The sequence below is a fragment of the Elephas maximus genome, chromosome 19, assembly GCF_024166365.1.
Source record: "Elephas maximus indicus isolate mEleMax1 chromosome 19, mEleMax1 primary haplotype, whole genome shotgun sequence".
Lineage (NCBI taxonomy): Eukaryota > Metazoa > Chordata > Mammalia > Proboscidea > Elephantidae > Elephas > Elephas maximus.
The window spans coordinates 79,103,209-79,117,325 of NC_064837.1; the positions used below are offsets into that span (position 1 = coordinate 79,103,209).

Consider the following 14,117-nt stretch of genomic DNA (forward strand, 5'->3'; position numbering starts at 1 on the left):
CGCCTTGGAAGTGCTCTTTTATTCCCTCATCCTCAGGGTCTCATCCAAACAGTGAATCCTGACAACCCCCGCCCTACAGTTGCTCTGCTATCAAGCAGATAAGTCTCCACTGGATGTGCCATCAGGACTATGGCCTCAGCCATGACCAGTTTCCCTCCTGCCAGCCAGGCCTTGCTGCCCGTGCTCCTCGTCACTGCCAGGGTGATTTATCTCATGTCTCTGCTTGTGTTGCCTCCCTGCGTAACATGAGCCAAGGTCACCCTGCAGCCTTGGCAGAAAGGCCAACTCCCACCACAGCACAGTGTCCAGGGCCAGCTCCCTCCTCCCCTCAGCCCTGGTCCATTGTGCTCACAACTTACACCTCCATGCACACTGGACCACTGGGAACTCCCTGACCATGCCTGGCTCCCTCTTGCCTTTGAGACTTTCTCTTGCTGTTCCCTCTGCCTGGAAAGCCTTTCTCCAGTCAGTTGGGCATGTCCTTGTTCAGCACAATTCATCTAATCCTTGTCCCCCAAACCCAAGTTGGGGCTAGGTGCCCTTCTTCTGGACCCTGACACCCTCTGTGCTCACCCACATCACAGCCATGATCTGTCTCCTGTGATGCTTTTCTCCATCACTGGGCTGTGGGGGAAGTCAGGTTTGAACCAGGTGGACTTGGTTCCTACTGTAGTTCGCTCCCCTCTACCTGCCTTCCGCCAGAGAATTTGTTCATTTGTTCATCTCAACATAAAGAAAACAAAAATCCTCATGACTGGACCAATAAGCAACACCAAGATAAAAAGAGAAAAGATTGAAGGATTTCATTTTACTTGGATCCACAATCAACACCCAATGGAAGCAGCAGTCAAGAAATCAAATGATGCATTGCATTGGGCAAATCTCCTGCAAAAGACCTCTTTAAAGTGTTGAAAAGCAATGATGTCACCTTGAGCACTAAGATGCACCTGGCCCAAGCCCTGGTATTTTCAGTCACCTCATATGCATGCAGAAGCTGGACAATGAATAAGGAAGACAGAAGAAGAATCGATGCCTTTGAACTACGGTGCTGGCAAAGAATATTTAATACACCATGAACCGCCAGAACAAACAAATCTGTCTTGGTAGAAGTACAGCCAGAATGCTCCTAAGAAACAAGGATGGCAAGACTTCGTCTCACATACTTTCGACATGTTATCAGGAGGGACCAGTCCCTGGAGAAGGACATCATGCTTGGTAGGACAGTTGGTCAGTGAAAAAGAGTAAGAACCTTAATGAGATGGCTTGACACTGTGGCTGTAACAATGAGTTCAAGCATAACAATGATTGTGAGGATGGTGTAGGATGGGGCAGTATTTTGTTCTGTTGTACATAGCGTGGCTATGAGTTGGGACCGACTCAAGGGCACTTAACAACAACAACTTCAGGTTGAGTTATTTAAATTCATTTGTAGGACTTCTGTGTCATTTCCCGTTTGTCTTATATCTGAGAAAATGAAAGACATATCTGCTAATCCCCTGGTGTCTGCAAGGCAAAGAGAAGGTATAAATAAAACTACATGGTTGACTCAACGTTACTACCTAATCTTACTTTAAAAAGAAAAACCTTGTCTTATTTCTTGGTAAATCTTCATGCAATATTGTATACTTTTGTCTAATTAAACTGGGAGATCTTTTGTATGTAGATCAAGAAATTTGATTCTGTTAAATGGGAGCTTTTAAAAAATTTTTTTTCTCTCAGGGAAATAAGGGACTGAAGTGTGCATACTATGTCTGACAAGGAGAGGGGCCCAGGCATTTGTCTATGGAAACCCTTGAAGGCAGGTTAATATGGTCACATTCCCTCATTTTGCTAAAGTGCCCCAGGCAGAGAAGTTCCACGACTTCTGGAAGCGCAAAGAGCTCCAGAATTACCTGAGGCCACTGGTTTAGGTCCACTGAATTCAGCCAGCATTTACAGAAAACCTTCAGAGCCAGAGGTGGTGCTGGGCCTGGAGGGCATGCAGATGTTAAGGGCCCACCCTCCAAGGCTCCTTTGCTCAGGGAGTCACGCAGGAATGTAGCACTAGCGCGTGGAATCCACAGGGTGCTGGCACGTGGAGAGGCTTCCTGCCAGAGAGGCTGCCCTAACGGCTAAAAACGGAATCGCAGAAGGGTAGGCTCCAGACATTCGTCTAGGTAATGTGGAAGTGAAAAGAGGAGCATTTTCTGAGGCAGCAGTTTCCAATTTTTTTTAGTAAGGCTAAAGCTCAGTATATAAAATAGGCGAAATGTGCAGCTACTGCTGGGAAGAGAGAGGCACCGACCTTGGCCTTCCGCCTTCTACCCAACCCCTCACGGACTGAGGACACGGTTACCCTGCAATACACAAGTTAGTGCGCAGTGACTGGGTACCGGGAACAGAGCGGGTTCTTTGATGCTGAGTATGTGTTTCTTGATCTTGATCAGGGTGCTGGTTACACAGGTGTGTTCAGTTTGATAAAATTCACCAAGCTCTATATTTATGTTTTGTAAATCTTTCGGTACAGAAAAAAAAAAAAAAAAAACTAGCCAAGTCATCATGAACTGAATTGCGTTCCCCTAAAAGATCCGTCCACGATCTAACCCAGGTATCTGGGAGTGGGACCTTATTTAGGAATAGCGTCTCCGCAGATGTTACTAGGTTAGCATGAAGCCATACTGCAGTAGCGTGGGTCCTGATCCAATGACTGCTGTCCTTCTAAAAGGGGGAAGACATAGGGGGAAAAGCGCCGTGTGAAGAGAAGGCAGAGTCTGGAGTTAGGCTGCCTCAAGGCCCAGGGATGCCTGGGACCACCAGAAGCTGGAAGGTTCAAGGACCGATTCTCCCCTAGAAATTTCATAGATAGCGTGGTCCCGCTGACACCTTGTTTGGACTCCTAGCCTTCAGGATTGTGAGAGAATAAATTTTTCTTGTTTTAAGTGACCTCTGTTATAGCAGCTCTAGGACACAAATACTCAGCTAATCATGGCCATCACTTTCTGGGACTTTTTGAAGCATGGTGTTTTTCCATTACTGGGCTGGGAAATATTTCTACTGTATGAAGGACTAAAGGCATAGTGCCAGCTTTTTCTTCTCACCTCCAAAAAAAAAAAATTTCCAAGATTTAAAAAACCTTAGCAACTCCCCTTATGAGGACATTTGCCATAATTTCCTGAAATTTGTCTTTGACTATTTGTGCTATTTATACCTTCTTCTTCCAGAATGGTCTTTGCTTTCAGGCATTCCCTCCAGCTATAGAGAGGTTCAGCTCTCACCAGTTTCCTCTCTAAGGAAACCCCAGGGTTAAACAGTGATACAGTGATGTTCAGTGGCAAACTTTCAAAGATTCCTTGATTATCAGGAAGTCTTCTTCAGCTGGGTGATTTTTTTTTTTTTTAACTTCCCTGGTAGCAGAAATAATTCTGAAATAAATTTTTCACTCTGTACTTGGAAATCAAGGGAATATTTAAGATACTATTGCTAATTTGTCATTATAATTTGTCTTTTTATTGTACTTTAGATGAAGGTTTACAGAACAAACTAGTATTGCTAATTTGTCATTATAATTTGTCTTTTTATTGTACTTTAGATGAAGGTTTACAGAACAAACTAGTTTCTCATGAAACAATTAGTACACATATTGTTTTATGACATTGGTTAACAACCCCATGACATGTCAACACTCTCCCTTCTCAACCTTGGGTTCCCTATTACAAGCTTTTCTGTCCCCTCCTGCCTTCTAGTCCTTGCCCCCAGGCTGGTGTGCCCCTTGAGTATCATTTTGTTTTATGGGCTGGTCCAATCTTTGGCTGAAGGGTGAACCTCAGGAGTGACTTCATTACTGAGCTGAAAGGTTGTCCGCGGGCCGTACTCTCAGGGTTTCTCCAGTCTCTGTCAGGCCAGCAAGTCTGGTCATTCTCTGAGTTAGAATTTTGTTCTATATTTTACCCAGCTCTGTCTGGGACCCTCTATTGTGATCCCTGTCAGACCACTCAGCGGTGGTAGCCGGGCACCATCTCGTTGTTCTGGACTCAGTCTGGTGGAGGCTGTGGTAGATGTGGTCCATTAGTCCTCTGGACTAATCTTTCCCTTGTATCTTTAGTTTTCTTCATTCTTCTTGCTCCCGAAGGGGTGAGAACAGTGGAGTATCCTAGATGGCTGCTCACAGGCTTTTAAGGCCCCAGACGCTACTCACCAAAGTAGAATGGAGAACATTTTCTTTATAAACTGTTATGCCAGTTGAGCTAGATTTTCCCTAATTTATTCCTTAAGAGAACACTGCTGAGCCACTTTTTTTAAAAGAAAATTCCCTTATTCTTGAACAATGTGAATTTTAGTGAAGGTTTATTATTATGTAATGATTAAATGAATTATAAAGAATTATTTATTTAGAAAAGAACTTGTGTATGGCACAATTATGTCATGAAATGGCACTGTCTAAACAGATTTTAATTTTGGGAAGTTGTGTGTGTGTTTGTTCCTAATTCTCTTCGATGATAAAAAAATAGAAAAAAAATTAATTGTAAGTTGTTTAAACCCTATTTACTTAAATATTTACTTTGTTGTTTCTAAAATGTGTAAGTCAAAAATAGCCAGGGAGTTAAAATCCAGGTGGTTTAAAAATGAACTCCCTCTGCAGTACATATTTGGGAAAATAATTTTTGTGGGTTTATACTTTAATTTTTCTTGACATTTAAAAAATGTACCACGTTGAAATAGTAGCACATATGCTTTCTCATTTTTAATATTAAAATGACAAAAAAAAAAAAAAAACAAACAAACCCAAACCCACTGCCGTCGAGTCGATTCCGACGCATAGCAAGACTATACTTTCAGGGATCATTTCTATAGTTCGTTACTGGAGAAGTTTCTCTGCCCGTGTAGAGCACCATTAAAATGAAGCCACAGACTATTTCTGTGTTAATGAATATGTTCTGAAGCGGTGCAAAACTACTCAGACTTACAAGACCACCTAGTATGTCTCCATTTTTACATGGCATGTAAAATTCTTCTTTATATTTAAGTTCAATTTGACCATGAGTTGAGCTGACTTACACTGATTTCTGGATCTATCTGAAGGCACCTAAATATCTCTAAAAATTCTAAAGATCTGGCCTAACAATTTTTTTTTTTTTTTTGTCCTCATCAGGGGTTAATTTATTTTCCCCTGACTTTATCTGATGTTTTAATAATGATAACAGTCCTAACTAACATACTGAGCATTTCCTATTTTACAGATACAATTTATTTCTGTACTTTACATGTATAATCTCATTTAATTCTTTAGTCCTGTGGGGTAGTACTATTATTATCCCCAGTTTACAGATGAGGAACTGAAGCACAGAGAAGTAAAAGAGTTAATATGTGACAAAGCTAAAATATTGAACAGATCTAACACACGTTACTCCTTAATGTTATATTAACTATTTAAGAGACAGGTGTGATCAGCAGAGAGTCCCTGGGTGGTGCAAAAAACGGTTAATCAGTCCACTGCTAACCCAAAGGTTGGAGGTTCAAGTCCACCCAGAGGCACCTTGGAAGAAAGGGCTGGTGATCTACTTCTGAAAAATCAGCCATTGAAAACTTTACGGAGCACAGTTCTACTCTGACACACATGGGGTCGCCATGAGTCACAACTGACTCGACAGCAACTGGGAAGTAAGTATGATTCGCATTGCCTGTGACGTGGACATTTTCCCTCGTTGTCAGCTGGATCTTTTCCTCAGTGGTGTCATGATTTTGCCCTGGCCAATACCACACCAGAAGTTGTTTCCTTATGAAGCTTATGACCCACTGGAGGGCCACTGGCATGGGAAAAGGGCTCAGAACTGCCCCCTCCACACCCTACATCACTCAGTGTGGGAACATCCCATTGGCCAGCTTCTACCAACTACACCAAGAGCCCTGAGCTCTGCCCACTGAAAAGAGAGAGTCGGGGCCAAGAGGGTCTGGGGCAAGCTGGAATCTACCCAATTTTCAGGGGAGAATAATTTTGATGCTTGAGCTTTAATCTGTCATCACCTCAGCTCAGTGGAGTTGAGACAGAACATTTCAGGATTTCCTTTTACTCTGAAGGGGAATGCTCTGTGTGTACAGCAAAAAGGATTGACTAAGTAAATTCTTGAAACTTTCTAGAGGGAAATATCCAAAGACTCCATATTTTGTCAGAGTTTTTTGTTTAATCAAACTCTAGTCAGATTAAAAAAAAAAAAAAAGAAAGAAAAACAACTCTATTTGCCACTAAAAGTTTCTTCCTTATGTAAATGTTATATTGGAAAATGTTATATTATATTCATTTAATTATAACTTAAATGAGATATCTAGAATATAGACTGGTGAATTTTACTCTGCTAAAAATGTCAAATGGAAATATACTGGTCTCAGTTATTTAATCTTTGCCCATAAAGTGGAGTTCATTTTTTGAAAGCATCACAATCAAAGTATATATTATGTATGTGCTACAGAAGACATTACTTTTAAAAAAGATTAAAGAGTTGAGTTAAACTATATGAGAAAATGCTGAAGAATTTTTAGAACGATTAGAAGCAAGACTAAGGGAAGACTTGGGACCAGTAAAGTGAACGTGAATGCACCCCACTTTTCCAGGGGTTCCCGGGCGGCTAGAGAATTTGTGAACGACTTATACTAACAAATTCTAGAATTTTTTATTAGTCAATAGCAAAAAGTTTATATTGCAGATTTAATATGATCCATACTAAATATAGTTCTAAATAATAAACACAGTCACACAGTCAACTCTGCCATGCAAACACTTGGTACAGTTATTTATATTGTTATATTTACTTGAGGGTCTCCACAGCTATTGATACACAAGAATATCTTATTGCAACAATTTCTTAACCCTGTGTCACAAACAAAAAGCAGCCCTAGGAGTTTATCTGTCCTTCAAAGGCTGCCCTAGCTTGACAGTCAATAAGGTTTGTTTTTTTTTTTTAATGTTTAAAACAGCTATGTCCACCCAAAACTTGTATGTGAATGTTCACAGCAGCAATAGCCAAAAAGTGGAAATAATCCATATGTCGATCAATGGATAAATAAAATGTGATATATCCATACAAGGAAACCCTGGTAGTGTAGTGGTTAAGTGCTATGGCTGCTAACCAAAGGGTCGGCAGTTCGAATCTACCCGATGCTCCTTGGAAACTCTATGGGGCGGTTCTACTCTGTCCTATAGGGTCGCTACGAGTCGGAATCTACTCAACAGCACTGTGTTTGGTTTTTTGGTTTATATCCATACAATAGAATATTATCTAGCAGTTAAAAGGAATGAAATACTGATACATGCTGCAACGTGGATGGACCTATGCTAGGTGAAAGCAGCCACTCACAAAGACTGTATGTTCTACGGTTCCATTTATATGAAATGTCCGGAATAGGCAGATCCATAGACTGAACGTAGAGTAGCCGTTGCCAGGGGCTGGTAGGGTGGGTGGGGAAAGGGAGTGACCTCTAATGGATACAGTGTTCTGGGATGATGAAAATGTTCTAAAATTGATTGTGGTTGCACAACTCTGTGAATATAATAAAAGTCATTTAATTGTACACTTTAAATAGGTGAATTGTAGAGTATGTGAATTATATTCCAACAAAACTGTTATTAAAAATGGTTATGTATATTATAACATGACATATAGTCAAATTGTCAAAGATGCAAAACAATATTACGTATTGGGTATACAAGCAAACACAGGTTTGGAGACATGCAGGCAAGTGTGGTGCTCCCAATATTGAGAACCTGGTGCTGACAGACCAGAATAAATGGGGGCTGTTCCTTATACCACGGTGAGAGCTGGAAGGGCATCACTCTACCTCAGGGGCAAGGTAAGCGCCAAGGTCAAGACGGCGATCAGCTCTGGGTAGGAAACAGCACACAAAAGCGCTGTCTCTTTAAAAGAAAAATCTAATGTCAATATCACAAAACATTCAGATTTGACAAAACCTGGCTGATGAGTAAGTGAACATTTATTACATTATGCTTTACATATTTTGGTGTACTGGAAATATTTCATAGTTTTAAAAAATTCTACATTTCTAGGCACTGCTCAGGGCTGTTTGTTTTCCAGGGAGCTGTTGTTAAACACTTGCCAGCACACTATGAGTCCAGTCCAAAAGAACCTGCCCATCGCCACAGCAGCAAGGACCAGGAAGGACCCTCTTGTTTAATTAGGAGGGAGTGAATCTATCTGGATCCCTCAAAAGGTAAGCCAAGAGCCACAGCACTTTGAACAATGGCCTTCTAATTCTATAGAAAACTGGGTCTGAACACACTAGCAGGAAGTCATACTAAGTGCAGAGCAGAGGGTTTCTGCTGGCAAGCCTGGCTTTCTCCCTGAAACCCACCTGCTCACACTGCTGAGGTCACTGCACTGCGTGTAACGGAGTCTACGCTTCCTCTGAAAACTGTCCTGCCAAAACTTCTTGACCTTGAAGCAGAAGGTTGAGAGCACTTCTGGTAACTGTTGAAATAGACCCCTGATTTCTGGTAGCAGGTTGTTTAATATTTTAAAAGTTCTGGCATGGGTAAGTAGTTTGAAAGACTTGGTCAGATGCTGAATAACCTAATTGCAATGTTGCAAAGCCAAGAACATTAAACAGGTATCTTAAAAAATAATAATAACCATCTCATCAGTCTTGCTTGTTGCTTTGAAAACAATGGTAGTACAGGTTTTATGGCTTTTTCTTTTTTTTTTTAAGTGAATCTCTGCTCTGTTTAAGAGTATTGAATTCAGTCAAAATTTATTGGAAGTGGTTATTAGTAAAAGCAAGATTTCTCGAACAGTCACTCAGCTTCCTCTTCTATTCTGCTTTCCTTGTATAAAAAGAACCTGGGGGTTAAAAAAAATAGGAAAGAGAATGAGATGAACCAACACAAACTGTGTTGTATATGGTGTTGTCGCTTTAAAGACTTTTTTCCCCCTGCTTTTGGAAGCTCCAGGCATTTGCCTGCATTACAGAAATTGTTTTGAGAGTTAATCCCTTTCCCTGTGTGACTCATGACCGCGCAGGTCCTTCCAGAGGGGATAAAAAATACAATGGATTAGGCATTGCAGCGTCTGCAATTCCCAAGGAAGAAGTGGCTTTAGACCTTCATATGCCAAGCCTGGCGACCAAGTGTGGGTGAGTGTGTCCATAGGTAGCTGGAAATGGGACAGTTTGTGCTGCAAAGCGAGGACAGGAAGCCTTGTGTGTTTCTGCTGCAGGGGTTGGCTTGAGATAATACCATTGTGTAACCAGGCCCGCGACCGCTCCCACTCCTGAGAGCCCGGCCTGGCGTCGGGCTGCTTGGCGGCCGGCCAGCGCCCAGGTCCTGCCGCCTGAAGGCAGGGCGCGCGTCCCCTCCCCGGCGGTCCACACACACAGCGCCGGCCACACCTCACCTTCAGAGGAAATCTGGCCAGAAAGCCAGACTTCGTGACTTCGCCTTTACGAGGCTGACCCCACCCCCGGCCCCTGCAAGGCCTTCTCTTTTCCTTTTGGGTGCAGTGGTGGTGTCCACTCCACGCTCGGCCCCCAGCCACAAATGAGCTGAGGCCATGGTTATTGGGAAGATAATGTATCTCGAGGGCCTTCGGACCCTGCTCTTCGGAGAGGCAATGGCTCTTATCACTTCTACAAACGGCCCTTCTTTCTCCTAGAGCTGTTCCGACGGGCAAGAGCACTCACCAAGGACTATTTTAGACTTATTTAGCAGCAATATTGTTTGGTTTTAACTGGACATTGTTCTGAATACACAAAGGAGTTCAAGGATGTGGCATTGGGTTTTGTTCATCTCCCCCCTTCCCCGCCCCTCCCCGTGCTGTCAGGTTTCTCTGGGAAAATGGGATGAAAATGTTTGGGGACATTTTCACAATAAAACACTCCAAAAAAAAATTTTTTTTTGAGATTTCCTTTCTAGTCATGTCAAGCTTATAACTCAAATCTGCAGAAATCAGGAAATGCCAAATTCATGTTGAACTTTCCCCTTAAAACTCTCACCAGATGATAAAACAGTGTGAAAATTCTTTCCCAACTTCAGAGTTCCACGTATGAGACAAGGGGCTGGATTCTCCAGTGAAGAGGTGCTTTGGACAGTTCTGCTTCAGAGAGAAAGAATGGCCCTTTAGGAAGCAAATATAATCTTTCAGGTCAATAATTTTTCTAAATTACTTCCTAATATAGAAGATGACATAATTCAGGTTGGGTTCTTGATTTAATTTTTACAAATGAAAGCAGTTATATTTAAAGATGAAATAGTGGCATCACTAGGGGGGCACAGGGGGCATGGACCACACCCAGTGACACTGTCAAGGGGCGACACCAAAATGATTGTCTATAAAATTTTTGTGCAGTGTTTCGGCAGAAATTTATTATTTTTTATAAAAAATATCCCTGTAGTTAGTTATAGGAAGCCTTGGTAGCGTAGTGGTTAAGAGCTGTGGCTGCTAACCAAAAGGCTGGCAGTTCAAATCCACCAGGCACTCCTTGGAAACCCCACGGGGCAGTTCTACTCTGTCCTATAGGGTCAGAATCGACCTATAGGGTAGGAATCGACTCAATGGCAACGGGTTTGGTTTTTTTTAGTTAGTTACAACAACAAAAACATTTTTAATAAGCTGAACTTGCATGTATCAGTATACCTACAAGGCTAAAACTCTATGCTAATTTACTTTTTGAACCTTCTAGTGCATTCCAGTCAGAGCTGTCATTATTACCCAATTACAAGGATGCTTCAAATATTGTGGTTTTGTCCGCACGTGCTACCGGTGTTTTTATAGTTGTTGGCTTTGTCAAATTTTCTGGTGCTTTAGCTACAGTGGAGCCCTGGTGGCACAGCAGTTAAGAGGTCAGACTGCTAACCAAAAGGTCGGCAGTTTGAATCTACCAGCCACTCCTTGGAAACCCTATGGGGAAGCTTTACTCTGTCCCTTAGGGTCACTAGGAGTCAGAATCGACTGGACGGCAGCAGGTTTAGCTACAGTATTGCCCTAATTAGTATCTGTGAACTTATATCAATAACTTTTTTGAGAATGAAGTAGTAATTAAAGGAAAAGAAGGAGTGATGTACAGGAATTACAATTTACTAAGTAACAGTACAAAAAACATTACTAAGCATTCCGTATGGTCTGTTAGGGGAGGAGATCCCTGGGGAGGGTGACACCATTAAGTTACTGCACCGGGTGACTCCAACCCTAGTGACGCCACTGAGATAAAAACAAGTGAAAAAGTGGCAGCATCTACTCAGTAACTCAGGGGCTCCTGAGGGGGAATGAGGATTGGGAAGAAACGAAGACTTTCTGGGCTACATGTGTCAATTTGTTCTCAGCATTTCTACCAACCTAGGCCTCTCATCAGCTGTGGCCTGGCTTTGAAGTGGGAGCCTCTGTTCTCCAATCCCAGCCCTGTTGATGCAAGCTGTGGGGTGAGGGTAAATTATTTAATCATTTAAGACTCAGATTCCTTACCTATAAAGTGGGGAGCAATAACAGTACCTACCTCACGGGTTGTGTGAGATTAAATGAGATAATGCATGTTAGCATAAGAAAGTGCATATAAAAATGCCTTTGTAAACATTAGCACTGCAAGGGTCATCTAGGTAATACCACTCATGGTGTTAAAGAAAGGGGAAAATAAGCACAATCGGCATGAGCTTCTCCTCACTCCTGGTTTGGATGTGAGCAAAAGGAACTCGATGAGAAGAAAATCTTCAGCACAAATTTCTACAAGAAACATATGGAACTTTTTTTTAACAGACATTTCAAGAGCCACAGGAATAACTAGTAATACTGACAGAAAAAAATAGGAAAATATCAACCTACAAGAGCCAAAGGCCTGAAAGACAAATGGGGTTCCAGAAGAATGCTGTTGTTAGTTGCCATCCAGTTGATTCTGACTCATGACGACCCCATGTGTGTCAGAGTGGAACTGCTCCATAGGGTTTTCAAGGCTGTGACCTTTTGGAAGCAGATCGCCAGGCGTGTCTTCTGAGGCACCTCTGGGTGGCTTCAAACTGCCAGCCTCTTGGCTAGTAGTCAAGTGCTTAACTGTTTGCACCACCCAGGGACTCCTCCAGAAGAATAAAGAAAACAAACAAAAAAAACGATACGTTGTTTGTAAGTCAAATAAAAAATCCAGAGCTCGAGAAGGGATAGGCCTTCTATAGGACACAGAAGGCAGCAGAAAAAATCGGTGAGTCCCAGAAAGCCAAGTAAAACACCAGGCTGAGGGAGGAAGCAGACCCTCACCTGTTTTCTTCGCCTCCTTCACCTACCTTTATAAAAGCACTTAACTGGGCTCAGCTGGCCTAGGGCTCGGGACTGGGAAGAAGGGAAATCAAGCTCTGTCAGTGAGAAAACTGTTGACTCCAGATGTATTCCAACCAATCTTGTTTGATGACCCTGAGAAATTAAGTCACTTTTTTTTTTTTTGGACAGACTACGGTATGAGAAGGAAGTCTTACAGAACTTAAAAAAAAGGCAAATGCATTGTCTCTCCTGTTAGAATAGAAAGAAAAAAAAACAAAAACAAAAAACAATCCTGACAGTTCTGGACATTAAATAGATAAATCAGCTTAATTTTCATATCTGCAAAGATATTATATTTAAAAAGTCATATATCAATAACACAGTCCTCATAACAACCAAGAAGACTGTGGGAAGAGGAAACCATTCCAGACCAATTTCACTTCCTTCTATGATAGACAGTCAGGCCGCGTAATAGAGGCAGAACAATGGGTGTGGGACCTGTGAGGAAACGTGGGCCACCATCTGCTCTAAGTGCAAGGTCTGGGGTGCGTGGGAGTGGGGCGAGGCTCTGAGCACCATGGCCACTTCCTCCTCAGTTTTCTCAGTCCTGGGTTCCTTCTCCCTAGCCCTCTACAAGCTGGGGCTTCTCCCCAAAGCGCACTCGACGGAATCTGTTTGCTTTTAGACTTGTTTCCAGAGCCGTGGCTGTTTTTTTTTTTTTTTTTCTGGGGCTAAAGTGGCAGTAAATAGTCTGTGGAGAAGTGAGGGCAGGCTTTGGAGTCAGAACAAGAAGTGACTCCTGGCTCTGCCATCTTCTCTTGTGGATAAGACGACCCATGGGCCCTTCTGACTTAGAGATCCTCTTTCATCAAATGGGGACCAAAGTACTATCCTCTTAGGACTAGTTGAGGATAAATAGTCAAAACCTTCTGTAATGCTGGATTAATGGATAAAAAAAAAATATGGTACAAACACAATGGAATGTTACTCAGCCAGAAAGAGAAATGAAGTCTGACACATGCTGCAGCATGGACGAACCTTGAAAACATGATGCTGAGTGAAGTAAGTCAGGCAGAAAAAGACGAATATTGTATGGTCCTAAAAAAAAAGGTCCTACTTATATGAAATATCTGTAAGAGGCAAGGGTATAGAGACCAAAGTTTATTAGTGGTTACCAGGGGCAGGAAGGAGGCAGGGGAAGAGGGGACTCGTTGCTTAGGGAACAGTGAGCTTCTGTTAAGCGTGTTGGGAAAATTTGGAAACAGATAATGGTGACGGTTGTACTACACGATAAACATAACTGATGTCACTGAACTGTAGATATGACCAGTGTTGAAAGGCAAACAATTTGTTACATAAACGCCCCCCCGCAAAAAAGTATGTCACATACACGCTTACCACAATAATATTAAAAAAAAAAAAAACTGTTATAATGCATAGTTCAGTAAGTGTTTTATTTGTTGATAATGTCACAACTTCTCCAGCTCTGGGACTTTTCTGGGTCCCGGACCCTTATTACAAGGTAAGTTATGCTTCCCAAAATAATCTGATAATTTGTTTTGTTGGGTTTTTAATTCTGTTGATGGACCCTGCCATTCACATACTGTGGTTTGGGTCAGGCAATCAAGCCATGACCCCAGTGCAGGGAAAGTCACGGAAAGGAACTGTGTCCTTACTCAGCCACGCACCGGCTGCAAGCACCTTTCTTCTTTTTTCTTTTCTTTTTCTTCTCCTTTTTTCTTCTTTCCTCATTTCTAAGCCTTGATGTTGATTGACAATGAGGTAACTGTGGAAGCTACAAACTTATACCTGGGACCAAGATTATTTTCAATACGATCTTTGGGCAAAATGACAACAGTATTTCAATGCCCAGAATTCAATCCCTCTTGCCCTCTC

General features: G+C 42.1%; 1 long non-coding RNA gene and 1 other non-coding gene across 4 annotated transcripts in view; both read left to right on the forward strand.

Moving 5' to 3' along the window:
* The first annotated feature begins 4,799 nt into the window (after positions 1-4,799).
* LOC126063425 (small nucleolar RNA U3) lies at positions 4,800-4,917 on the forward strand. The gene has a single exon (XR_007514365.1). It is a non-coding gene; the product is annotated as a small nucleolar RNA U3 (small nucleolar RNA).
* A 4,079-nt stretch (positions 4,918-8,996) lies between these two features.
* The window catches only part of LOC126062691 (uncharacterized), a 70,229-nt gene continuing 65,108 nt past the window's right edge, over positions 8,997-14,117 (forward strand). For all 3 annotated transcript variants that reach the window (XR_007514115.1, XR_007514116.1, XR_007514117.1), the window contains exon 1: positions 8,997-9,117. This is a non-coding gene — a long non-coding RNA (uncharacterized LOC126062691). The remainder of the gene's footprint in view (positions 9,118-14,117) is intronic.